This window comes from Balaenoptera borealis, assembly GCF_965194805.1.
Source record: "Balaenoptera borealis genome assembly, chromosome: 10".
In the NCBI taxonomy this organism is placed as follows: domain Eukaryota; kingdom Metazoa; phylum Chordata; class Mammalia; order Artiodactyla; family Balaenopteridae; genus Balaenoptera; species Balaenoptera borealis.
In genome coordinates, this window is record NC_138874.1 from 101905060 (window position 1) to 101931136 (window position 26077).

The 26077-nt window shown below is 46.3% G+C and overlaps 1 long non-coding RNA gene across 3 annotated transcripts in view; it reads left to right on the forward strand.

Moving 5' to 3' along the window:
• The window catches only part of LOC309636000, a 127436-nt gene that overhangs the window by 35282 nt on the left and 66077 nt on the right, over window positions 1-26077 (forward strand). For all 3 annotated transcript variants that reach the window (XR_014249161.1, XR_014249162.1, XR_014249163.1), the window contains exon 3: window positions 3145-3333. This is a non-coding gene — a long non-coding RNA (uncharacterized lncRNA). The remainder of the gene's footprint in view (window positions 1-3144; window positions 3334-26077) is intronic.

Here is a 26077-nt window from a genome sequence, read left to right on the forward strand (position 1 = left end):
TTTTAGGAGTTTCGACACCCTCTAGTGTTACAGGCATTTCTAGAAGGTTGAAGACTTACCAGGACATGATTTCTCTAGCTGACATGTTTTTCAAGGTCCAGCTCAATGCCATCTCAGCTGAGAAGACTTCCATCTTGTCCTGAACCCAAAGCAATGACTCTGCTCTGAGCTCCTCATGTCTGTGCCATTCGAAAGGCACTTAACCTACCATCTCGGAGTCTAGATTTGCTCACCAGTCTCACTTTTGTTAATCAGCCTCAGGGAGATGAGGGCCAATTCTCACATGGTCTTCACACATTCATCCCACCATTATTCTTTGTGGAGCAGACACGGCTTTATCACGTTATATGCTGGCAATAACAGCGTGTCTAATGAATTGACCTGATCGCTTTAGTCTCCGAGAAGCCCACTGGGATTGCGTGAGAAGGGAAAACTCTATTTATCTAGAAATTTCTACAAACTCCTGGAAAAGCCAGAGAGACAAACAGTCTTGGTTTCCATTTCTGCCCTAGCCTTTCCTCCCCGAGTTGCCTACTGTGTCCTTCCTGTACCACTGGTCTGGCATCCAGCATCTCACTGCCTTTGCTCCTGGACAACATATTCCCTAGCCCTGGACTCAGTGTGCATTGAATTAGAACAGTCCCTCTCTGGAATCTAATTTCTGTTCTACAGAGGTTAATGTATCCTTTTTCAGGCTATGTACTCATTTAAACCAAAATTACCCAGCTACTCGCCTTCTTGATAGCAATTACATCCCACGAAAGCAAACTACTGAGCTTCATGTATTGGTAATGGCCTTTCTTTCTATAGTTTTCCTTAGGGATAAAGTTGAATGGGGAAATTAGTCACATTAAGCTGGAAAAATAGTGAACAAAATACATATTTTATATTTTTAAAAAATACCCTCCTGCTACCAATTACGGACTTTATTAGGAACAGGTATTTTCACATTATGGGGCTTGTCTTTATATTAAACAGAGCAAACCCAAATGAATAGTTACTTAAGAGGATCTTTTTAATAAATACTCAAGTCCATTTTAATATCTAATAATAGTGGCTGCCTCAAGTATTCAAATTTTAGCATAACCAGCAGGAAAACTGTTTGATGTTTTAATTATGTCCCTGAAAATGCTGAATGGGTTATAAAAAGCAATTTGAAGAAAATAAAAAAAGGGATTTTTAAAAAAATTATTAGTGGTTTGGGAGAAAAGACATTTTCCACATCCCATTAAAAACCTTTCTACTTTGTAAAAATACTGTCTACTGATAAACGAGGCCAAATAAGCAAAGAATTTGCAACTGTTGTAAGTGTTCTCATTTGGGGGGAAAAATTTGAAAAATAAAAAGAGAAGACCTCGGAGGAACTGTATTCTAAGAAGGGGGGTGATGGAAATTGAGCATGCCTTGAAAGAAAGAAAGGAAGAAAATCTTTTAACTACATTTAAAATTAGCCAGAACCTTGTGCTTGTCCCAGGCAGATTCCTGGGAGGATTGGAACGTTTCTGATGAACGGGCTGCTCCGGCCACGGCTGATGTAACCACTTCAAGCCCCACCTGGAGGTCTGGACCTGAGAGGAGACTGTGGGGACATTCCCGGGCTAGATCCTGCTGGCCCCGGGTCATTCTTCTGGGCAGGAATCAGGAAAGCTGTCCCCAAGGGGAGGGAAGCAATGAGAAGGGGAGACGTTTCCAAGGAACGGAACCAGATGTACGAGCTGCGATGATGGTTGTAGGGCTCTGCAGTGGTGGACACATGAAAGCAGGGAAGGAAAGCCTGGACTGGGGCTTAATACTTCCTTCTCTCACGAGGTAGAGGACTGGCCTGGGTGCACCTGGCTCTCAGACGACATTAGAGCTTCCTTCCCAATGGCCAGATAGGAGGTACCACGACGAACTCAGGAAACTAATTTTACATGTGGAAACATAAGTCCTTTCCCTGCCTTGGCTGCCCCATGAAGGTCTAGGCAGGTCTCTCAAATGGGGCTGCATTCCCCAGGGATTATAATAATAATAATAATTATTATTATTATTTTATTATTTTAATAATCACTTTGTCCAAGCTGCATTCCACGCCAAACAACCAGCATCTTAGGGGTGGAATCCAGGTGTCAGTTTTTTAAAAAAACTCCACAGATGGTATGCAGCCAACATGGCACTAACTTGAGAACCACGTGGGCAGCTTATAAAACGCAGATTCTGCTCCAGCAGGTCTGGGGCGGGGCTTGAATCCTGCCTTTCTGAACAAGCTCTCGGCTGATGCCCGCACTACTGCGTCGACCACACTTTGAGTAGGAACACCCTGTGGTTTTCTGCCATTTGCACTTGCTATTTGTGCCTTTTAGACTAAACATCATGTATTCTAAATGATTAAGTGGTTCTCTTCAGAACAGGGCCTTTGAGTCCAGTGGTCTGTATTTTTAGTGCAGACAGATCCTGGGCCTGGGAGACATTTTATTCTATTTACCTGGAATGTAATTCGACCAAGCAGGCTTCTCACTGGGTACCAAGAAATGCCTCTGTACTTATCCTTAAGGACCTTAGTTTTGTCCATGGTGTTTTTTTGGAAGTGTTTTTGTTTGTTTGTTTGTTGCCTTGTTTTTGATTGTGCTGTTATTCAGAAAAGCAGGCTGGATTTGTTTCATTTATTTATGAACAAATATTGACAGAGTCCCTACTCTGTGCAGGCACTGTGTTGGGAGTGAGGGCATGACCGGCTGAATCAGAGTCTGTCCTGTGTGTCACAGTCTAGCAGCACGTGTCCTTTATATGACGTAGATGTGTTGCTGATGAGCTCAGCTGCACATGTGGCCTGCGGGGTCATTTTCACCTTTACACAGGGATCTGAAATGCTTACCCTCTCAACACCGCTTAACATTTATCTATTGAACCATGTGTACCCTAGAGATGATGGGAAAGAACCACCAATGTCACCTTCCTATTATATGCCCAACACTGTAAGAGATTTCTAGAATGCCATCTCTTGTTAAGTATTACTGCAAGGTGGGTATTATTATGCCCATTTCACAGATGAAGTATAGAAGAGCAAAGTAACTTAAAGTCATGTAGCCAGTAAGTATCAATATTTAAACACTATTATGTCATTATAACATTCTTTTTTCATTAAACTAAGCTCTCTTCCTGCAGAGAACAGTTGAAGATTGAACTGAGAAAGAACTATTGCACCAGTATTGCCAACCCTCCTTTTTGCTGATGAGGTCATTGAAAGACATGCTCAAAAATATTTGTCAAATGATCAAACAGATGCATGAGTGAATTAAAGAAAACCAACAGTTAAACTCGAGAAGACATCATCCTTCCTGGACCCTCAGTCTGGTGAGCCTTCTAGATCATGAAAATCCTAAGAACAAATGATTTATTTTATTTTAATAGTGATTATTATTATTATGTTAATTGTCACAAATTATGTGCCCAACACTATACTTTCTATGTGCCCAGCACTGTACTAATCACTTTATATACAGCACTCAATTTAATCTTTACTATAATCTTTACAGATTAAAAAAAAACTAAGTTTCAGAGGGGTTAACTAGACCAGTGGCCCAGCTAGTAAGTGGCAGAGAGGAGAATCAAGCCCAGGACTTGCATTCTGAAACCAAAGCTCTTCCTGCTGTACCGCCACTCAAAATGCAGCTTCCTTAGTGGCCCCCAAGGGCTTTCCCCTCGAAGGTACATGAAGACTGTAGAGGATGGTACTGAGGTCCCCTGCACACATCCCTTGACCCCAGTGAGACCACCTGCAGACAGTTCCCAAACACTCTAGTGGCTTTGTGGGTCTCTTGGCCTGAGGTCTTTTCTGGCCTCCTGACTGCTTGGCCAGATCACAGGGTGAGCAGGAAGTGCCAGAGGATGAATGCCCCAGAGGGACCCTCAACCAATGAGGGATGGGAACTGGTGAATAAAAACCCCAGCTCACTTGCCTGTCTGACAGAATATTCAGAAGCACGCTGCACCGTCTGCCGGGGTCTGCTGTGACATGGAGCCCCCGTCTCCCACGGAAGTACCCTCCTCACTAGCACACCCTTTACTGGTCTCATGTCCTCCCCGCTCAGAGAACTTTCTTGACTCATCTCTCAAATAAGCTGCTTATGCCCAAATATTTTCCTCAGGGTCTACTTTTGGAAAAACTCAAGTTAAGAAAGGAACCACTTTTTCAATGTCCAGAAGCTAGGGGGCCCAACCATGGTGACAGTGGCCCAAGAATCAAAAAATGGTTGCAATTGAATATCTTCTTTAATGGAAGAAAGATTTCCCTGTGCTTCTCCAGAGGAAAGACGGGCTGGTTAAGAGCAAGCACCCAGGAAGTCTCACCCCTTTGGAAGGGTGAATGGATTTTCCGGAGCCACGTGGCTTCTGCTGACATGGAGATTCCCTAGAGAGTTTTGGCAAGTGTACCCACACGCCTCTGCTCCTGGCGGCAACCACGTGCTGCGGATTTCCGTGTCAAGGCAGTCACTGCTGCAGTGCTTGTGAAGCCATGAAGTGGGGAGTGAAGATGCTCAGAAAGACCCAAGCATGAACCTGACTCTGCCGCCCTCCAGAGTGTGCAGAGAAAACACTTTATGCCAAAACTGGGGGGCAGGGTGGGAACAGCAGGACAAAGCAGAAAGGATAATTAACAGGGAGTTGATAGATCAGGGTTAGAACGCTAGCTCTACCATTCTTCTTTTTTTTTTTTTAATTTATTTTTATTTATCTTTGGCTCTGTTGGGTCTTTGTTGCTGTGCGTGGGCTTTCTCTAGTTGCGGCGAGTAGGGGGCTACTCTTCATTGCGGTGCTTGGGCTTCTCATTGCGGTGGCTTCTCTTGTTGGCGGAGCATGGGCTCTAGGCGCCTGGGCTTCCGTAGTTGTGTCACGTGGGCTTCAGTAGTTGTGGCTCGCGGGCTCTAGAGCGCAGGCTCAGTAGTTGTGGCGCACAGGCTTAGTTGCTCCGCGGCATGCGGGATCTTCCCGGACCAGGTCTCGAACCCGTGTCCCCTGCATTGGCAGGCAGATTCTTAACCACTGCGCCACCAGGGAAGCCCTACCATTATTCTTTTAGTCACTCCATAATTATTAAGTGCCTACCATCTGCAGGCTGGAGTGATATTCAAAATATTTAGCCATTATTATCCGAGTGCTGTGCCAGACATTACTCCTTTAGTCACTGGATTATGGGGTGGTCTGAAAGATCCAGGGGAGGGGATATGGCTAGAATACCATGGAGCACGTGGGAGGTTTGGGGCAGTAGCTAATTACCACCGGATACAGAAACATTTCAATATTTTCACCACTGTTCTGGTCATACAGGTACAAATCACTGAATATATGCCTAGTATCTGGCACTATGCTAGGTGCTGGGTAAGAACAGTGAAACTAAGCAGACTTCATCCTTATTGTCTGAGGAAATAGATTGTGTTCCTCACACTGATAAGCATATGATTATAAACTGGGATAAATATCCTAAAGGAAAGAAGCTTTGCCATGAAAGCCTGACGCATAGGAGGCTCACCCAGTGTTGGGGGTCAGAGAAGCCTTCCCTGAGGAAAAGCACAAGCCAAAACCTGAAAGAGAATTAAATGAGGAGTGGAACAAGAACTTTCCAGAGAGGGAACAGCATTCACCAAAAAGCCCTGGGGCAGAAGGGAACATGGTGGATAATATTTGAAGGATGGAAAGAAGGTCAGTCTGTGTGGCTTGAACAGGAGAGTTAGTGTGGGGTGTGGTTCACGGACACGCCCGGGGGCCAGGCCAGGCGGGCTTTGTAGATATCAAGATTTAGGGTTTATCTCTAGGGTCACTGATGGGTTTAAACAGGGAGGTCAACGTGATCGAGAATTCGGTTTTGAAATGATCGCTCTAGCTGTGGTCTTGAGAATGCCTGGGGCCAGGGGTCATGGGTGGATGCTTGAGAACACTTAGGGATTGAGCAAATGATAGTGACAGCCTGCTCTAGGCTAGTGGCAGAGGGAATGGAGAGGACACTGGAGGTGACAGACGGGGGACAGATTGGATCAGGTTGGGGGGATGGGTGGTGATGGTGCATCTTGAGGATGTTTCCTCAGTCTCTGGTTCCTTTATCTGGAGGGAGGGTGAGTGGTGCCCTTCAGTGGGATTGAAACACTAGAGTAGGATGAGCTCTGTGACCCTGGGGAATCTCATCTGCTCTCAGGGCTCAGTTTCCTCATTTGTGTAAAGAGGGATGGACTATACCATCTCCAAATGCCATTATCCAATGCTCCATTGCTGACATCCACAGACAAGGGCAAACTAACCTGCAGTGAAGGCTATGGTTGTCTTCAAAAGGGACTCCTGAGATGTGGTTTCTAGGTCATGGTTACCTAAAATATTAGAATATAAAAACCTTAGGTCTCCCTGTCCTGTCTCATCCCCAGAGCCAGACATATTAGAGACAGGATTCTTGAGTGATGCTGTTTCATTTTTTTCCTGCAGTGGACTCCACCTTCCGCAGGGGAAAGGAGTGGAATTACACAGCTTGACATAAATTGATAATGTAACCTCATAGAGTTGCTTAGCCTCTCTGGTTCTCAGAGTTCTTTTTTGTAAAAAGAGAGTGTTGGATCTGGTGGACCCGGAGGTCCTTTTCTGTGCTTGTGTTCTATATTTCTTTCACCTTGTTATCCCGTAACAGTGCTCACTCGAAACTTCTAGTGCTTATAAACTTCTGGGAAGGGCTGGACCATTTTGCCAGGCAGGCTGGGAATCTCCCAGGATGCTTTGCTGCCTGAGAGGGGAGGCCTGCACCGGGTCTGGGTCAGAGTCTTTGTTTGTGGGAGGCTGGCCAGGGAGCTACGTGCCCCAGATTTGTGAGGGAACAGCTGCTACAAGTTCTTTGAGGATTTCAGAATGTGAAGGGGAAGGCAGAGTCAGGTCTGGACTCCCAGGACCCCAGGTGTCCTTTGTCCTCATCGAGGGGAGGAAGGTTTTTACCAAAGCCTTAGTTCCTTACTAGTGCCTCAGAAGAAGGCTCTGGGACGTGCTGTTGCGGTGCCTTGGGGCGGGGGCGGGGGGAGGGGGCTTTCCCCCTCTCCCTTTTTATGTTATTTAGTGTACAAATCCATTAGCATTACTTTTTCTTGAGCATCCAAGATGCTACAGCCTATCACTGGAGTCATTCACATGGCATTTCAGCCTTTCTTTGGAAGACAATTGTGTCTTCAGTCAAAGACCTCTTGACAAGAGAAAATGGGAACCCTGGATGGAATAATGCAGCCAAGTGCTTGCTGTACACCTGCAGAACGCGACTCTGTGTGCCATTACGTCCCAAATTGTTGTGCTGAAAGATTTCTCTTGGTTACATCTCTTTATGCCCCAGCATTTAACCTTGGGCCTCAGCAGAATCAGTCCCCTCTACTCATCTTACCACAGCGGTTCTTTCCCGAGCAGCCTTCATTTTGTGTAATTATGTTGGGGCGGTCGGCATCACGAACACGTTTCCTTAGCAGCCGGGCAGGATGAGACAGCTGCCTCTGATTCCCTTCGCTCTGGGAACATGATTTAGGTCATTCACCGATGCTAATATTTTTGGTTTCCTTCAGAGACTGCATCCCCCAAATGAAAGGGAGAGGTTTCAAATGAAAGGTTTTTATGTACCTAAAAACCTAGCAAACAAGAAGGCATTACAATTGACCACGGGTCATGATCTTACCCCAGAGGGCCCACGAGAGTAGAAGTGACACAGACAGGCTAGAAAAAGTTGAAGGTGCCGATATGGCGATGATGCCTTGCTGGTTCTCAGCCTGTGAGGGTAGGTTTAAAACATTTTTTGTTTTAAATTATGGAAAATCTCAAACATATACAAGAAGAGATGGAACACTGCTGGTGGGAATGTAAAATGATGCGGCTGCTTTAGGAAACAGTTTGCAATTTTTTAAACGGTTAAACAAAGTTAGCATATGACCCAGCAATTCCACTCCTAGGTGTATACCCAAGAGACATGAAAGCATGTGTCCACACAAAAACTTGTACACGAATGTTCATAGCAGCAGTATTCACAATAACCCCAAAGTGGAAATAACCTAAATGCCCATCAACTTATGAGTAGATAAGTAAACGGTGGTTTGTCCATACAAGGGAATGCTATTCAGCCATGAAAAGAAATGAGGTAGTGATACATGCTACAACGTGGATAAGCCAGTCACAAAGGACATCGTATTGTAGGATCCCATTTAGACGAAATGTCCAGAACAGGCAAATCTAGAGAGGCAGGAAGTAGATTAGTGGTTGCCCAGGGCTAAGGGTGGGAATAGGGTGGAATTGGGAAATTATGACTAGGGGTGCAAGGTTTCTTTATGGGCTAGTGAAAATATTTTAAGATTGATTGTGGTGATGGAGGTACAATTCTGAATATACAAAAGCCATTGAATTGTACACTTTAAATGGATGAAGTGTATAGTATGTAAATTATACTTCAATAGAACTTTTTTAAAAGAAAGAAAAAAGGTAGAATAGTATAGTGAAGCATGGGTACCACCTCCCAACTTCAACAATTACCAACTTAGAACCAATCTTGTGTCATCCTGCATTTTCACCCTTTGTCTCTCAGACATTAATATCATTTCATCTGTATTTCAGTATGTACCTCTAATGGGTAAAGGCACTTAAAGATATATAACAGCAAAATCATCATCACATCTGAAAATTTAACAGTAAGTTCTTAATGTCATCAAATATCCAGTATTCAGATTTCTACTTTTCTTATATTTTTGACAGTTGTTTGTTTGAATCATGATTCAAGTTAAGTCTACTCATTGCAAATGATTGAAATGTTTTTAAGTGTTTTTAATCTATAAGCTCTCCCTTTCTCCCTCCTTCTCTCTCTCTCTCTCTTTCCCCTTGAAAGTCATCTATGTAAGAAATCCAAGTCATTTGTCCCACAGAGTTTCCCACAGTCTGGACATTGTCGATTGCATCCCTGTGGTGTAGTTTAATGTGTTCCTCTGTCCTCTGTGCTACTTGTGAATTGATAGCTCCATCTGGGGCCTTGATCACATTCCTAGGGGTGTCGTGTTCTTCCACCAGGAGGCACTGGATGTCGGCTGTCTCTCTGTGATTTAGCAGCTCTCAATCACCAGGACTTGGATCCATCAATTCATTAGTGGAGACAGGAATTAAAAAAAAAAAAAGTAGATGGATTCCCTCCCCATATACTAAGTGAAGTCGTGCTTTCTAAAATCTCACTCTGCCCTGACTACTGATCTAGTGCTTTTCACACCAAGGTAGAGTCAGGAGCATGGATGTGCCTATGTTGGCTGCATGATCATGAACTCCGTCAAGGAAGCATCTGTATCCTATTCATCTTTGCATTTTGTTTCTCTAATTTGCTAGATCTGTGATTTGGAGCAAGTTACTTAGTTTCTCTATCCTCAGTTGTCTTATCTGTAAAATGGGGCTGGCCCTAGGCCCTACTTTCAAGGGCTGTATCGAGGAGCGAAGAGCTATTGCAGGCATAGCTTTTAGCTACCTTTGCTGTGATCCCTAGGCTTAGTGCATTGCTGGGCACTCACCAAGTACTTGTTGAATCACTGATGAGTTAATGAAATGGGATGTAATATTAAGTAATTGACAAATATAGTAAGTAAGATGAGTGTGAAAAGATAGTTAACAGGGCAACGTGGTGTAGTGAAAGGACTTTGGATCATGAGCTAGAGGACTCAAAGATGCTAGATTCAACATTTGAACAGTGGGTCTCAACTGGGGTGATTGTGTTTCTCCCACCCAAGGGGACATTTGGTGTTGTCTGGAGTCATTTTAGCTGTCACAACTGGGGGAGGTGCTACTGGCATCTAGTGGGTGGAGGGAAGCTGCTAAAAATCCTACAATGTACAGGACAATCCTCTCTGCACTCCCCCCTCCCCCAATTAAGAATTATATGTAGCCCAAAATGTCAGTAGTCCTGAGGTTCGTGAACCCTGTTCTAGAGAGCCTTCCTACTCAAAGTATGGCTCACAGACCAGCAGCAGCAGCATTACTTGGGAGCTTGTCGGAAATGCTGAATCCTGGGCCCTAGCCCAGACCTCCTGAATCAGAATCTGCATTTTAGCAAGATTGCCACAGTGTGATGTGTTTGCTCACTAAATCTGGGGCAGCAGTGTTCTAGAATGGTGCTTCTCAGTTTTGGATACCTGTCAGAATCGCCTGGAGGTAATGGTGGTGGTGAAAATCCCAATGGCCAGGTCAAGCCCAATACCAATTAAATCAGAACCTCTGCGGGGTGGAACCCAGGCACTGGTATTTAAAAAAAATTTCTCCTTATTCATTCCAGTGTGCAGCCAGGGTTGAGAATTACTGATCTAGGAGCTCATAGGCTGATGGCGTAGAGGGAATTGTCAGTAGATAAAAGTGATAGGTCATTCTGAAAGAACAGAGCCCTGGTGGAAGAAATTAAGCCATCAGTGGGGACCGGTTTGTTGGGAGCTGTGGGAGCCCAGAGGCCCCACTAAGACAGGTGTGACCTTGAGCAAGTCATTCCCCACCCACCCCCATCTCCAGGGTTGTGCCAGTTTCTTTGTCTATTAAGAGAAGATCTTCAAGCCGGTCCATAGCATGGCTTAATGAGGGTTTGGTGAATGAAGGATCAAATGAATGACTGATCTTATACTAAGTAAAACAAGTGCTATAGAGAGCAGATGCTCCAGGGGTCCAGGAGGAGGACTCACTCATCAGTGATAGTTTCGCGAAGGAAGTAGGATTTTAGTGGGGCTCTGGGGCAAGCCCTCCAGCGCGGGAAGAACGTACATCTCTTTCCTTTTGTTCCTGTTGGGAAGAGAGCCTCCTTGGGCTCAGTGCCTCCAAGGAGAAGCATTAGTCCCAAACATCTCCCACCCTGCTTTGTAATTAACGCAGGTCTCTATTTCAGCAGAGCTGTGAATCATTAACAGCCATTTTTAGAGGTCAGCAGGTAAGGGTTTCTTACCCCCCCTCACAGGGTTGGAGGAAAAAAGGTTCCACAATTTTCCACAGCCCCTGCCTCCTGGTGCTGCATAAAGAGAAGGAGTCCAGTTCCTTGGTACCCCCTGTACATTAAAGCTCTTCACTGCTAAAAACAGATGATGGTTTTAAATGCTGGCTAAAGGGTTAGAAATGGATTTAACCTCATCAAACGCTTCCATATCTGATTTACCTTTGGAGCTTTGGATCATGGGCAACGAGAAAGGGTTCCATGTGTAGACCAGTTTTGAATGCGTTTTTCTCCCTCAGAATTTTGCCTGTCATGCCAGGTCAAGGAGCAGGATGGGGATGTGGTTGGGTGCTTGGTGATGAATGGCCCTCTTCCTGGTACTTGGGGAGCTAGAGAGATGGAAAATGTGCCCTCACGAGGCCTAGTGGGCATTTTTGCCAGCTTTCCTGGGAAAGCTATACTCTGGCAATAAACTGAGTTGAAAGAAGACATTTTCTTTTATTGGAGGCCAGCATCTGAAACTCCTTATATTTAGGGAATTTTCCACTCTATGAGTCTTGGAGGGGAGCAGAAGTGGGAAAGGGCAGTGCCCACTTCCTCAGTCCTCTTGGCAGCTAAGTATTGAGCACGTGACCTGGTTTTAGTCAATCAGACTCACCCGTCTGGGGAAACCCATTGGAAACTGTAGGGTGCAGTGGCTAAGTCACAGCCACTTCCTCCCCTCCTCTCCCTCTACCGGGAAACCACCTTCCCCTCCAGCTACCACCTGGCTCAGAGCTGGCTCTGTCTCAGGGGACCCGAGTCTGGCATAGGCCACAGAGACACAAAGATCCTAAGATGAGGCAGACAGAGCTGGGACTAGGCCCTTGCTCACCCTCTTAGGAAGTTTGACTTTTATCCTTCAAGCCGTGGGAAGCCATTAGAATGTTTTTAAGTGGGAGGGGTTTGTGAGTGCAGGTGGGAGATTTTGCTGTCGAATCTGAATTTTAAGAACATTTCTGTTGGAGAGTGGACGCGTGGAGCAGGAAAGCCAGGGCAGTTATCTCAGTGAGCAGTGAGGTTGCCTGGACCAGGGTGGTGGCCCCTGCATCTCCCAGGTGCCTTTCTTCCACAGCCTCCTCCAGACTCTTCCTTCAAACCTCCAAGTCCCCCTGCTGGCCCTGGGCATGCTTGTCTATCAGTGATGGATGCCCTAAGCCAGAGGATGGGCCCTGGGAGGAGATTTGAGCCCTTGACCAGGTGGTGGGGGAGATTTTTGAAGATGGGACCCGCTTTGTCTTGGTAATGCAGACACAAACAAAAAGAACACCTGGCAAAATATTAGACTCTCAGAATCCTAAGATCTCCTAACTGCACGAGCTTTGAGTGTCTCTGAGCCAAGATGCCCAGGTGAGATCTTAGATGCCTAAGATCTCCCCTAACTGCACGGGCTTTGAGTGTCTCTGAGCCGAGATGCCCAGGTGAGGCTGCGCTCTCCCATGCCACACCCCAATAATCAGTTGTGGAGTGTGAACGTGTTTGGCAACAGGAGCCCAACTTTCTCCCCAGACCATCCATCTCCTTTTAGGGAAATTCACATGGATTTTCTCCTTGCTTTTCTACTCTTCGGTGCCGTCCCCACTGTATAGCACTAACCCTTACATGGCTGCATGTATAGGTCTGGGGGCTAAGTCCTTTTGCTGATGGGGCTGAGCCCAGGATTCATCTCACTCTGGGGTCCCCAGGCCATGGGATAGAGGGAAGCAAGCTCCGGCGTTGAGGGAGAATTAGCCATAGTCCTACTGCCTGGCCAAGGGATATCAAGGGGCACTGTAATCACCTTCCAAATGGCCCCTCCTGAGGTGCTAAACCTCCCCTTCTCTCAGGAGAAAGTGCTGACCAGAGTGAATCTGAAACAGAGGGGAGGGTGACTGGAGATGACCTTGGGCTGAAGATCCCCATAGGAAGCCATCAGCCCGTCAAATCACCTTCCTCTTTGGCTCAGGCTTTGATCTCTCCCGAAATCCAGGTCAAAGTCGGGCCTCGGGCATCTTTCCCGGAAAGCTGTGGCTGAGGCACCTTTGCCCACCATCCCCTAGGCCTCTGGACAGCACTGGGGACCCCCGGGTCCCCCCGCTCCTGCAGCGTGGCGGGGAGCTGCCCGCTGGCACATGGGCCGAGCAATTAAGAAACCGCATTTTTCTCCTCCTGGCTTCCCTAATTGTTATTTTTGTCCCTGCTTTCAAACCATCCTGGGTTTTCATTTCATCTTGCCCCAGCCCAGTGCGCCCGGCAGAAAAAGCCAGCTCGCTCAGTGGGGGGCAATTTTCCCAGCGTGTCCGGCGACAATTCCAGCACGACTGCTTTGTACATATAATTATAAAACCAGGGGCCACCAAAGTGCACCTATAGAGCAGAGTCTTGACTGTTCTTGGTTCTGTTTTAATTATTAAGCCTTAAAGCAAAAACGAGGTTTCAAAGAAAACTTTCTGTTCAGTCCTCAATAGAGTTAAAGGAGGAACATTTTAAGCTGATGAGCTGACACTTGTAGAAGCAAATATATTAAATAAATCATGATTCGTTTTGGGGGCAAAGTCTGACTTACATCAACTCTGGAAAAAATGGATCTTAATGAGTGACAGTTGGGTGTTTTCTGTCACTTCCTGAGGTAATGGCCGCAAGCTGACTTTGCTCAGTGGGTGTCTCATGCTTCTGAACAAAAGTTTTTTGGAGTGAGATAGACAAGGTAGAAATCCCAAGGTGACTGAGAGGAATGTCTAATGAGTGGAAAGACATATTTACTGGCAGTCTGTATGTAAGCCGTGACAGTTGACAGGACTTGATTGTAACAAATATAGTTGATGAAGAAAAGGCTGACAGACCGAGAGAGGGGGCCGTGGTGAGGGGAGAGAGAGTCAAAAGCCCTGCCTCTGCTGAGCCCTGTTAATGGTAAGTTGGATACAAAGCTCAGAGTCATGAAAGGGAGCCGGGATCTTGCACTGATGTCTAAACACAGAAATGTGTTGAGCTTGCAGGAGGTGGTAATAGGTTCGGATGTGTTGACCTTTTTGCCCATAACTTTAGAAGCTGATGTTTCTGGTAGCATCTGGGGCCAGAAGATGATCCCAGCTCTAGGGATGTGTGTGAGTTCTGTGACTTTGGGGCCCAGTGTACCCACGTCTCGGGCATAGGTGGGGCTTGGGGGCATAATTTATGGATGCCTCACCTGGGCAGCTACTGTGACCAAGAGCCACTGGGCTCTGGCCATTCCGCCCCAGTGGGCACCAGTGAGGCTCCCATGGGGGTGGGAGGGAGCTTGAGCCATAAAACATTCTGCAGTTGTCCTTTTTGTGTGCCCCTTACCCCCTTCATTCTTCTGTTCCCACCCCTACACCCCCGCTACTCAATTTCTCCTCTGCACCCCACCTCTGCCCTCTCCCCAGCACAAAAGGAGTGATTGGCCTGGAAAAGGCAGATCCGACTGGCATATTAAATGATGACACTTTGTAACTGACTGGTCAGGGCTTCAACAATCGGCTTGCCGATGAGCTCTGCACTTCTTCCCCCAGGCAAATGTCACACTGAAACTAAACAGGATCTTTTTTCATCCTACATGCTGTTTTCTATGCCACATATTATTTTATAGTTGAAAATAGGCTAACTCTTTAAAATGCACAGAGCCTGCTGTACTTTTATCGTAGGCTCACTTTGGAGGAGAGGCTGGCTGGGGAGAGGTGGGGGGTAGTGGGAAGAGTATGTTGAGTGGGGATGAGGGTTTGGCCAACATCTTGACCTTGACCTTCTTATTGGATGAATAAGTGAAGGTAAAAATTTTAAAGATTGCAAAGTGGGTGGAGGTGATTAGAGCAAAAGAGACTAAAAAGCCATGAACTTCCTATATCAAGACAGGAAATTGATTTGTCGTGATCATCATTTTTCTTGTTTTGATTGAGATTGCTTATTTCTGTGTTGATTTTATGTCTGCACTGTGATTTGGAAAATAGAATCCATGCCTGTGGATTCCTCAGATCCAAGTAAAGTGTCAGTTCCCTGACTTATATTGCCCCAGTTAAATGGAAAACTCTTTCTAATAATTTTGGCTAACATGACCCACTTTCTCTAGGTTGGTTCTTGTTAACTTGATTCATTGCCTTGGGAGGAGAGATTGGGTAAGACCAGGCTAAATGGAGTCCTTCCCAGGCCATGAGATGGGGCCTGGCTCAGTGTCAGGGATACGCATTGACTTCAGCTCAGTGGGTTAGGACTTCCCATGTGGACCAACAACTCCTGAAAATGTCCTCTACGTGGCCCAGTCATGAGAGATGGGGAATTATGACTCATCCATAAGCTAGGACTTCTTATTAATTGGATAGCAACTTTTAGAATAAGATTTGGGGAATGGGGGGAGGTGGAGGATTGAGTGGAGAAAGCCTTGTAGCTCAAGAAAGAGGATTTGATTTGAGATGGTTTCAGATGAGCAGTTATTTGGGGGAGAGAGGAGACACAACTGTCCCTCCCCTTTACTCCAGAGGCATAGGTTTATCATTATTTTTACTTTTTCTTGAGCAAGTTGGTTTCTCTTTCTGAGCTTCAGCACCCTCCTCTGTAGAATAACGTCATTAGTCTAGATAACCTTGGATGTCTCCTCCTACCCCCAATCTGTTGAATTTCATGACCCACCAAAGCAGGTTTCAGGGTCTTCTGCCAGAAGGACGTTTTACTTCCATTAATAACATCCTCATGGCCAGCTAATCAGCCTGGGGCTCCAAAGCCATGAGGTCAGACTCAAAATAATTTAGGGATGAGCACACCCCACGATATCCACCCGAAGCTGAGACCACCCGGTGTTGGCTCCCCACAGCTAACGGCCACCCCTAGATGTGCTTCCAACGCTGATGGCTGGTGCGGGGCAGGCCTGCGAGGCTCCTGGTGAGAAGGACTGGAAGGGGGGGCCGTCTCCAGGAATGCGCACGGCCCACTTTTCTCCTGCAGAGGATACGGCAACCGTATTCACCGAAGAGGCAGAGGGGAGGGTCAGTGCACCTGTATTTAGTCCTACCTTTCCTAAAACAGGAAAGGGAAAACTTTTCTCAAGTCTCCTCTGGCTCAGTGATTTTTCTCTTCCCTCCCAGAGCTGTTTTCATATGCAGATCCCACCTTCCAAATCCACCGCTCAGCAGCCCCAGTGCTGGAGTAGAGCAGTGCTGGTCGGCAGCGAGGGGCTCAGGTTCTGGCCTCTCTTCGGCTGATAATTAGCCGTGCAGGGAGGTCTCAGAGATTTCTGTGAGTCTCAGCTTTATCTTGAGTAAAATGAGGGAAATGGACAAAGCCAGTACTTCTTTACTTTTAATAATAACTTTTAAAAAGTGACTTTCCACCCTCAAATAGAACCCTCTCTAGAACCCCTATATATAGATATATGAATGACAAAATTGTAGGGTTCTGATTGAAGTGGAGGAGGGCCCTGTCAACCTCTCTGGACGCCCTCAACTCCTCCGCGGTGTCCCTCCAGGGCCCCCCAGCTCACGGGGAGGGGGACACGACGTGTCTGGATGGCAGCCAAGACCCCTCGGGCCCACCCCTTGGTCACACCTGATTCCCCCTCACCATCTGCCCTAACTCATCCTGGGGAGAGGAAGGCCCGCCTGATTGAGCTCAGGTGATTAGCAGGCGGACCGCGTTTTCCCAGTCTGTTGAGAAGTCTGCAAGGGGCCGCAGCACGGACGGATTTTTCTCTTTACTTGGTTATTGGCTGAGGAAGAAACCAGATTTCTGCTTTAATCCCAGATCAGCATGTTCTAGCCATTCGGGCTGTATGAGATTGCACCCCTGTCCCTGCACCCCACGTGTGGAGAAGGGCCAGCACCTGCTGGGATGAACCCTTTGCTCGCCATGCCTTTGTTTTCTCCAGGGAGAGCGGACGGAGAGCAGGCCTCTGAGGCCTCAGAGGTCTGCACCCGGGGCCTCAGGTCTTCTGAAAACCCTCCACGTTGGGGAACAGCACCCCTCGATCTGGAAAGCAGAGGTGTTGCCGCCAGCACAATTCATCCAGGGGCGGTGTGGAGGGAATGCCGGAAGTCGAAGGAATTCTGGACAGAGGTGCCCTCCTCTATGCAAACAATCTGAATTCACTTCGGAAGCGTCGGTGGCTGTGAATATGGGAGCAAGGCAGCTCTGAAACGTAAGGCTTCGTGCGGGTCCTTGCACCGGAGCGAGAGTGACACTGGCATGTGACTTTAATTATAACGCTAAGAGCTCAGACATACTGAATACTTAACTAGGAGCCATGCCCTGTGCCAAGTGACTTAGGAGGTTTATCTCACTTAATACTCACTGCAACCCTATGAGATGCATCTCTTATCATCCTTGACTTGTAGATGAGGAAACTTAAGACCCAAGAAGGCCAAGAAAATTGTCCACGATCACACAAATACTAAAGGATGGAGCTAGAACTCCACCCTGGGCTTCTGCAACTCCCTGGTAATCCCATTCACTGTTCTTTCTCAACTGCTATGTGCCTTTGGCCCAAACACAAGCCAAGAAGATGGATTCTAACGGATTCCTGTCCTGCTCAGACGCTTGCTAGCTGTGCCACCCTGGCACAACAGTTCCTACCATATGGGGTTGTTCCAAGGACATGTGATACACGGAGAGCGCATGTGCAGTGTTCACCAGCCATCCCATAATAACAGTGCTGGCCACTGGACTGCTGACTGCATCAGTCCTGTCCCAACTGTTCCACGTACATCATTTCATCAAAAGCTCACAATGGTTTAAAAAAAAAAAAAAAAAAAAAAAGCTCACAATGGTTCTATGAGTTACTCATTTTTATCCCCTTTTCCTTGATGAGAAAAATAAAGCACAGAGAGGTTAGGGAATTTACCTGAGATCACATGGCTAACAGCAGAAACAGATATGAAGTTGGGCAGTCTGACTGCAGGGCCTGCCTCCAACTTGTGTTCTCCTTTCACATTAGGTAATTAGTTCAACACACATTTATGGAATATTTGTTATGTGTCTAGCACTGTCTTGGGCACTGAGGCTAAAATGGTGAGCAAAAAAATCAGATGTGGTTTCTACTCTTTTAGAACTTAATATTCCAGATGGGAAACAGCTCGTAATTAAATTATATAAATATATAACAAATGTAGAATTGCAACCATAGGAAGAGTTACGGAAGAGAAGAGAATGATGCTCTAAGACTTGACCCGGTTGGGGAGGGCAAGGAGGACTTCCTGGAGGAAGTGACAATTCAGCTGAGATCTAAGGGGTGAGTTGGAGTGAGATAAGTAGTGGGCAGTGTCAATGGTGGGGATGGGCTGTGTAAAAGCATTCCATGCAGAGGGAACAGCATGTGCGAAGGCTTCTGGCAGGAGGAAGCATGGGAATGTGTGTGGAGCATGGTGGAAGGCTACGTAATTTGCAAGGCCCAGTGCAAAATAAAAATGTAGATCCCTTGTTAAAAAATTAAGAATTTTGGGGGCTTCCTTGGTGGCGCAGTGGTTGAGAGTCTGCCTGCCGATGCAGGGGACACGGGTTTGAGCCCTGGTCTGGGAGGATCCCACATGCCGCAGAGCAACTGGGCCTGTGAACCACAACTACTGAGCCTGCGCGTCTGGAGCCTGTGCTCCGCAACAGGAGAGACCGCGATAATGAGAGGCCCGCCCACCGCGACGAAGAGTGGCCCCCACTTGCCGCAACTAGAGAAAGCCCTCGCACAGAAATGAAGACCCAACACAGCCATTAAAAAAAAAAAAAAAAAATTAATTAATTAATTTCAAAATCCTGAGAACAGGAACCTTCTGCATGTGGGGCCCGATGTGGCTGCAGACATCACAGGCCCATGAAACCGGTCTTGGCTGGAGACAGAAGGCTGGGGAGGTAGTCAAGGCAGATCATAAAGCCCTCAAGGCCAAGTTCAGGATTTTGTCTTGCTGGATCTGTTTCCACAGGGTCACTCTGCTGGGTAGAGAAACATTTGGAGGGGAGCCAGATGGGTGGCTCTTAGCAAGGGGTAAGGGGCCAGGCAACCTGGGGAGGCCTGAAGGCTTCAGGGCTGAGGCGGGTTCCCCCCTCCCCAGACCTGGCCTGGTTTCTCCTCTGAGGGAAAGGGAGAGTGACGCCCACCCCCTTGATGACCAGAACGAGTGGGCAGAAATCTGTTCCTCGGAGCCTTTTCATGGTCAATTGCACGGGCCTCTTACAAAGGCTCCGCGACTTTCCCCATGACCTCCCAGAGGCTGGTGGATGAACGTGACTTCCTCCAGTGTCCAAAGCCAGGGGGTGGGGGCCGGTTGTGTGTGGGAGTTTTTGAAGAGCTTTTTAAAAGGGGGACCCCAGACCTGAGGACAATGAGAGCTGAATCCCCAAGACTTCTGCCTTTGTGTTCAATTCAATTCGAAATGGCTGCCCTGTGTATGTATGTATGTGTATATATATATATTCCAAATAAAGTCAAACCAGCCAGAACTGTTTCTGCTCTGAGCCACAGAGAACTTTTCTGAACACCAAACTCAATGGCTTTCCTCCAACCTGGTGTGTTGTATGCAGACAGACATTTTACTGTAACAATTATAATAGCTCAGTTGGAAATTACTGTCTGGTTAGGCAGCTGAATCCACGCCTGGATCCAGCTTCAAACGCAGGTATCGGGGGCAAATTAGCACCGACATCAAGTTTTGGGTTTTCTAAAAAGTGCCAGGTTGGGAGAAGAGAAGCATTATTGTTCCTGCAGCCGAGGGTGAAGGTTACTACTCCGGGCCTTGGCTGCCTGCGTCCGGGGCTCCCCTCTACCACACAGCACACTCTGAAGACCGCCAGGCACACTGAAGCTCATTAGATTTTCTGCCTTCATAGTGCTCCCCTGGAACACCCACCCTGCCTTTGACTGCTGTGGAGAAGGACCAGCCGTGAGTCCCAGGGTGCTGGAGACCAATCTTTCCCCTCCTGATGCTCCTCTCACTCTGAGGGGGGGCCCCTGCCTCTGCCCAGGGGTCTCTGGGTCCGGATGGCTAAAGACCCCGGTGTCTTTGGGGGGCTCTCAGTTAAGGTTAATTACACAGACGACAAAGCATCGATGCCTCCTCTCCGGGATGGTTGGCAAACTTGACTAGACTCAAAATGAACCTCTTTGATTCCATCTGCAAAATTAGATCAGATTTGATAAAGTAAAGATGTACCCTTTGAAGTATTCCCTATCAACATAAGTGCTAAGAACACTTGAGTGAAGGAATTTGAGCAGTTTTGAAAGCAGCAGCATGGAAACTTCAATGAGGATTGCAGCTAAGGGCATGCCCAAAAGGCATGGGACTAACTGCGTCTATCCTGCAGGCAATAAGCAATTGCTGAAGATTCCAGACTTCTCAAAGTTCAGAGTTCAACGCGTAAAAACTTTGCTGAACTTGTGGTAGGCTGGGCTCTGTGTTTTGCATCCTGTTTTCAGAGGCTCTCAGAGTCCCGGCAGTTTTTCTGTTTCTGTGCCGTCTCTGCACGGCGGGAACAAGGCTGATTTTTTTTCTCTTCAGCTTCCATACCGAGGAGGTATGCATTAAACCCTCAGCTGCTTTCCTGGGGTATGGTCTCTCCAGAGCTGCAGGGCAGGACAGCAGCAGGTGAAAAGCGTCTGTTTATCGAAATGAGAAGCAAAAGATCTGCGTGGAAGCCCAGCTCTGTCCCCGTCTTGCTGTGTGACGTTGAGGAAAGGCCCAGAAGTGAGAGGAGAGGATTGGAGCTGATGAGCCGGTGAACAAGAAAGCATTTTGCAATTTTGGGGGGTGAGAAAAAGTAAGCTCTTTTGCATTCTGATTTCAGGTAATACAAAATAGTGTGCAATCTGGATTCTTTTCTCTTAGCTTGGACTGGATTGATGGTAACTTGGGAAACTCTTTAGTTTCAGAAGAACAAAGGGATGCAGTGAGGGTTTAAATCCAATAATCAATGTTGAGGGGAAATTTATTTTTAAAAAATGAAAACGTGTGGGAGAGGCCAGTGAGAGGGACCTCAGATTGAAGTGCTGCCATCTGGGCAGCCTAGATATCAAGGGTGGGGCCTTGGTGCTGTATCCTTGAGGCCTCACTTGTCTTGAGGTGAGCTGGAGGTCCAGATGTTGGCTCCTATTGTTGGGAAACACAGGAATGCTCAATAAGTACACCATTACCTTCACCCGCCGCCCCCCTGTCCCGTATTATGTTGAATAAGAGTAGCAGGGATAGGTATTCTTGCCTTGTTCTTGATCTTGGGGGGAAAGCATTCAGTCTTTTGCCATTAAGTATCATGTTAGTGTGTAGGTATAGATGCTCTTTATCAAGTTGAGAAGTTTCCCTCTATTTCTAGTTTGCTGGGAAATTTTTTATCGCGAATGGGTATTGGATTTTGTCAAATGCTTTTTTCTGCATCAATTGATATGATCATATGATTTTTCTTCCTTAGCCCATCGATAAAGTAGGTTACATTGATTGATCTTCAAATGTAGAACCAGCCTTGCATGCCTGGAATAAATCCCACTTAGTCATGGTATACAATTCTTTTTAAAAACTGCTGGCTACAATTTTCTAAACCTTTGTTGTGGATGTTTGTGTCTAAGTTCATGAGGGATATATATTTGTATTGTCTTTGTCTGGTTTTGGTATCAGGATAATACTAACCTTGTAAAATGAGTTAGGAAACATTCCATCTTCTTCTATTTTCTGGAAGAGATTCTGTAAAATTGGTATTAATAAGCCATTTTACAGGGCAGTTCTGATTTTCTTTAGTTAGTCTTCTATACCCAGCCCAGAGGTACCTTTTGGTTAGTGTGGTAGGGAGGATGGCTTTGTACCACACCCTTAAACCAGGGGACCATAGACCAGGTTCCCGCCCACTCTAGGAGTTGTTCTAATCTAACCCACCTTAACACGATTGCTCCTTTATTGTGCACCCCCCTTTACAGTCATCAGTTCTCATCTGTGTGTTGGTTCCTTCAGTGCATCTGGCGCGCTGTGCTGGACCTGAAGTCACCGTTTGGAACGTGCCACCTAACCAACGAGCTCTAACCCCTCCCTCTGCTCCATCTCCCTTCCTGACCCCTTTCCCTTCTTTCTCTATTTTTTCCTTCACCTCAGGTACCGAGCTGAGTATAGCACACTTCTCAGCACGGGGCATAACATCACCTTTGGTCCATGTACGGCACTCCCTTCCTTTCCAGTCTTCACCTCCATTCCTCTTCCGCCTCTGGTACTCAAGCTAACGTGTTTGATGCTGTATGTTTCCTATTGCCTCTGAAACAAATGACCACAAGTGGGGTGGCTTAAAACAACACACATTTATTATCTTACAGCTCTGGAAGTCAGAATCATGAAATGGGTCTCACTGAGCTAAAATCATTTGTTGACAGGATTGTGTTCCTTTGAGAGGCTCTAGGGGAGAATCTGTCTTCTTGCCCTTTCCAGCTTCTAGAAGCTGCCTGCGTTCTTTGGCTCCCAGCCCCCTTCCATCTTCAAAGCCATGGATGGCTGGTCTAGTCTTTCTCACCCGAATCACTCTTACACTTGCTCTCCTGCTCCCTCTTTCATGGCTCTTGTGATTATATGGGGACCACCTGAATAATCCAGGATAGCTGCCCATCTCAGGGTCAGCTGATTAGCAACCTTAATTCCCTCTTGCCATATAATATGCCATATAACATGGCATATTCACAGGTTCCGGGGATTTGGATGTGGACATCTTTGGGTGTCATTATTCACACAGACATATACATTAGGTACGTGTGTATCACTGCAAAATAATACAATGTTATTTTGAATGTGTAAGGGTTCGTCATTTAAATGAATGGACTTGGGCTATAGAGCTCTTTCTGACTCTTAAATTTTACTCCAAAACTATGTTTTCAAATTGTATTCATGCTGTATATATAGACAGTACATTACCCCGAACTCCTACAGTGTATTGCATAATAGACACCCCTCATAATCTTATTCATTTCCAAGTGATAGACATCTAGATTGCTTCCAACTCCCTACTGTTACAGACAGTGCTGTCCTGAATACCCCATGCCCATCCGCATGTGGACCTGGTTGCATTTCCTTACTTAATTTTCACTAGGTAATGTTAGAGTGGCTGACATTAGCCCCACAGGGGCTGCCCCTGTCCACACACCCCACCAGCCTCCTTCCCCACGCACTTTGTGCCTTTTTTGACTTTGGCTTGCCAGCTCCCATCATTTCCCAGCTGAAAAGCAGCCAGAAGGGGGAGGGAAAGCAATGTTCACTCATCACCTACTACGTGCTCTACTAGATGATGCTGTGTTGGATGCTCTATGTACTTTATCCCCTTTCATTCTAAGACAGTCCTATGTGGTTGATATTATTGAACCTATTTTAGACACGGGAAAACTAAGGCTGAGAAAGATTAAGCTCTTAACCCAAGGTCTCACATTTAGTAAGTGCCTGATCCAGAATTTGAATCCAAGCTGGGCTAAGTGTCTACTGTCAGTGCTCCCATCATGCCCTGGGCACATCTTACTCTCCATATGCAAAGTAACTCTAAGCTAAATTCTCAGTCTAGGAGAGTGGTTAAGAGCGTGGGCTTTAGAGCCAGACATCACTTCAAACGCTGGCTCCATCACTGATTAGCTACATGATTTGGGGTAAGGAGCCTAATTACTTTAAGTCTCTGTTTTCTCATATGGAGATGCGATTATGTATGTCCTTCGATTATGTCTGTAAACCTCTTAGCAGTGTGTAGTGCATAGCGGGACTAAACAAACGGTAGGGATGGCTGCAGTATCAACCTATGTTGCCTCCCCTACCCCAGACTCTGAGCGCCTTACAGGTAAGGACATCTATCCATTCATCTTCATTCATTCTTCATTGATCTGTGTACCAACTTCATGGCAACTAGAACAGTGTCTGTCATCAATAACTGTTCGTTGAACTACTCAGCTCCAGAGCTCATTCCAGTTACGGCCGGCAGTTTCCACAGCCCTCGGATGAAGGGTCTTGGATCTCCAGGTTGCTTCTCAGGGTAGGGAGAGATGAGGGTTTCTGACCTCCAAGCCTTTAGTGATCTTTCTAGACCTTGCTGCTACCCTCTTCATAATATCTATTACTCCCGGTCCCCATCACTCTCTCCCGTCTCTTCTCTCAGAACCCTCTTTCGCTCCCCTTGGGGGAACCAAAGTGTGATTCTCCTCTACGTTTCCCCCTTTGCTGGTGAGGTGGGGTGCATATTGCCATCAGCGTCGCACTTCCTCGTCTGGAGGAAGGGAGCTCTGCACAACTCGTGGCTTGCCTGTCAATTAGGCAGTTCTGCACCTGTGTGATTTCCTTGAGCGCTTAATAAAAATTGGGTGATTAGAGAACCTCAGGCAGCACTTTCTTAAACAGTCATTAAACAATCATTACAGATAGAAACAGCTACAAGCAGCTGCGGAGAGGGAGTGAGTGGCTCCTAACAACATAATTCTTTTTCAAGTCAGAGCGAATGTGTAATCAGAGCACAAATGGGAACAGTTTCAAAGTTCTGAGGCTTCTCAGGCAAACCTATAATACATCAGCCAGCCTAAACTGGTGTCCAAAGTGTTCAGTGAGAATTGACACACGGTGTAGGGTTCTAAGTAATTCACACCTAAGCCAGGTTTTGTTCTTCCTCTCTCTCTCTCCTTTTAGGGGTGTCGTCACAGCCTTTCAGGTTTGGGTGCTGCTGCCTGTCTTAGCAAAGTTGGAGAAGTTGTGGTTGAGATGGGTTATAACTTGGTATTTGAAGTAAGTCCTCAGGAGACTTTCTTAAGGCTGCTGGGGTTCAAGTGCTAGACGCAACATTTAAGAGCTGTGTGACCTTGGGGAAGTTACCTAATCATTCTGAGCCCCAGTTTCTGCATTGTTAAAATGTAGATGATTGCTGTATAGAAGCTGTATAAAAACGTTATAAAAATGTATTGTGTTGATGGAATTTCTCACCCCTGTTTTTTTGATGTGGGTGCTCCTGGAGTGAAAAGTGGTCCTTTAACTGTGAAGCCTTCTCTGCTCAAAGATATCAACTCCTGCATATTCCACCAGTTATCAGACTTCAAGGTGCACAGGAATCAAAGGGGCTTGTTTAAAATGCAGATCCCTGGGGCCTACCAGGAATGATTCCGATTCTGATAGGAGCAGGGGCCCAGAAACCCATAATTGTAACAGGCACCCAGGTGATTCTAATGCAGATGATTCAAAGGCTACACTTTCAAAAAGAATGAATTAGTGTCATTTAAAAGACACCCACAGGGAGTGCTAGGGCTATAGTCATTTATATCTTAATGTGAATAATTCAATCAGATTGCTTTCCTATCAATGCCTCTAACCAGCCATTCTTGAGGGAGTAGTATTTTTCATAGCTTGGGAGGAGAGAGGAGCAATTTTGGTCACTAGACCTACCTGGAGAGAATAAGTTCTAGATGCTGCCCCTTGGGCAGTCAGAGGCATCCGTAGTCCAAGACGGATCATGGTGAAGGTGGAAGTTCTGAGAGGTAGAGTGGCTAACTCGTAGTTATTGCCAGGATTTGCTTTGCGGCCAAGACCACCCTTTATGCCACTAAAGACCTTTTTGAGTCCTTTTGGTTGGCAATGGCTCTTTGAGATCAATGAGAACACTCTCTAACTTCCTTTATGGTTTTTCAGGCATATAAGGTGACTTAAGCAGAGATACCAATTCTGGTTTATTTTTTTTGTGGCCTGTGTTCCTGTAGGCCTTGCTTTCTCAGTACTGGGGCTGTAATTCCCAGGACCTCTCTGGCTTCAGATGTCAAGTCATTTAGAAGTGTACTATGAGGCCATTCATGGAAAAGTTCTGCCTTGGTCGATCCAGCAAGATGCTCTACAGGAGGGAAGTGATGGCAGTTGTGTTGGTAGGGAGATCCCCAGTCCTTTAGGTTTCGGGCAATATCCATCCCAAACATCAGATGTGCAGATACATGTATTTTCTCACAAGGGAAGAGAATGAAGACTATTCCATTGTACTCGTAAAATTACATAGTACAATGTGTATGTGATAAAACTAAGTTTATGTCTTGGATGAATTTAGTTGATTTGGGGTATTGATTGAACCACATCTGATACTTAAGAAAAATTTTGTTTGAGAGCTGAGAGTAGGGCTGAGATGATTATATTATAACAAGAAAAGGTACTATTTACTCCATTATCTCTCTATTTCATAGCTGAAGGAATT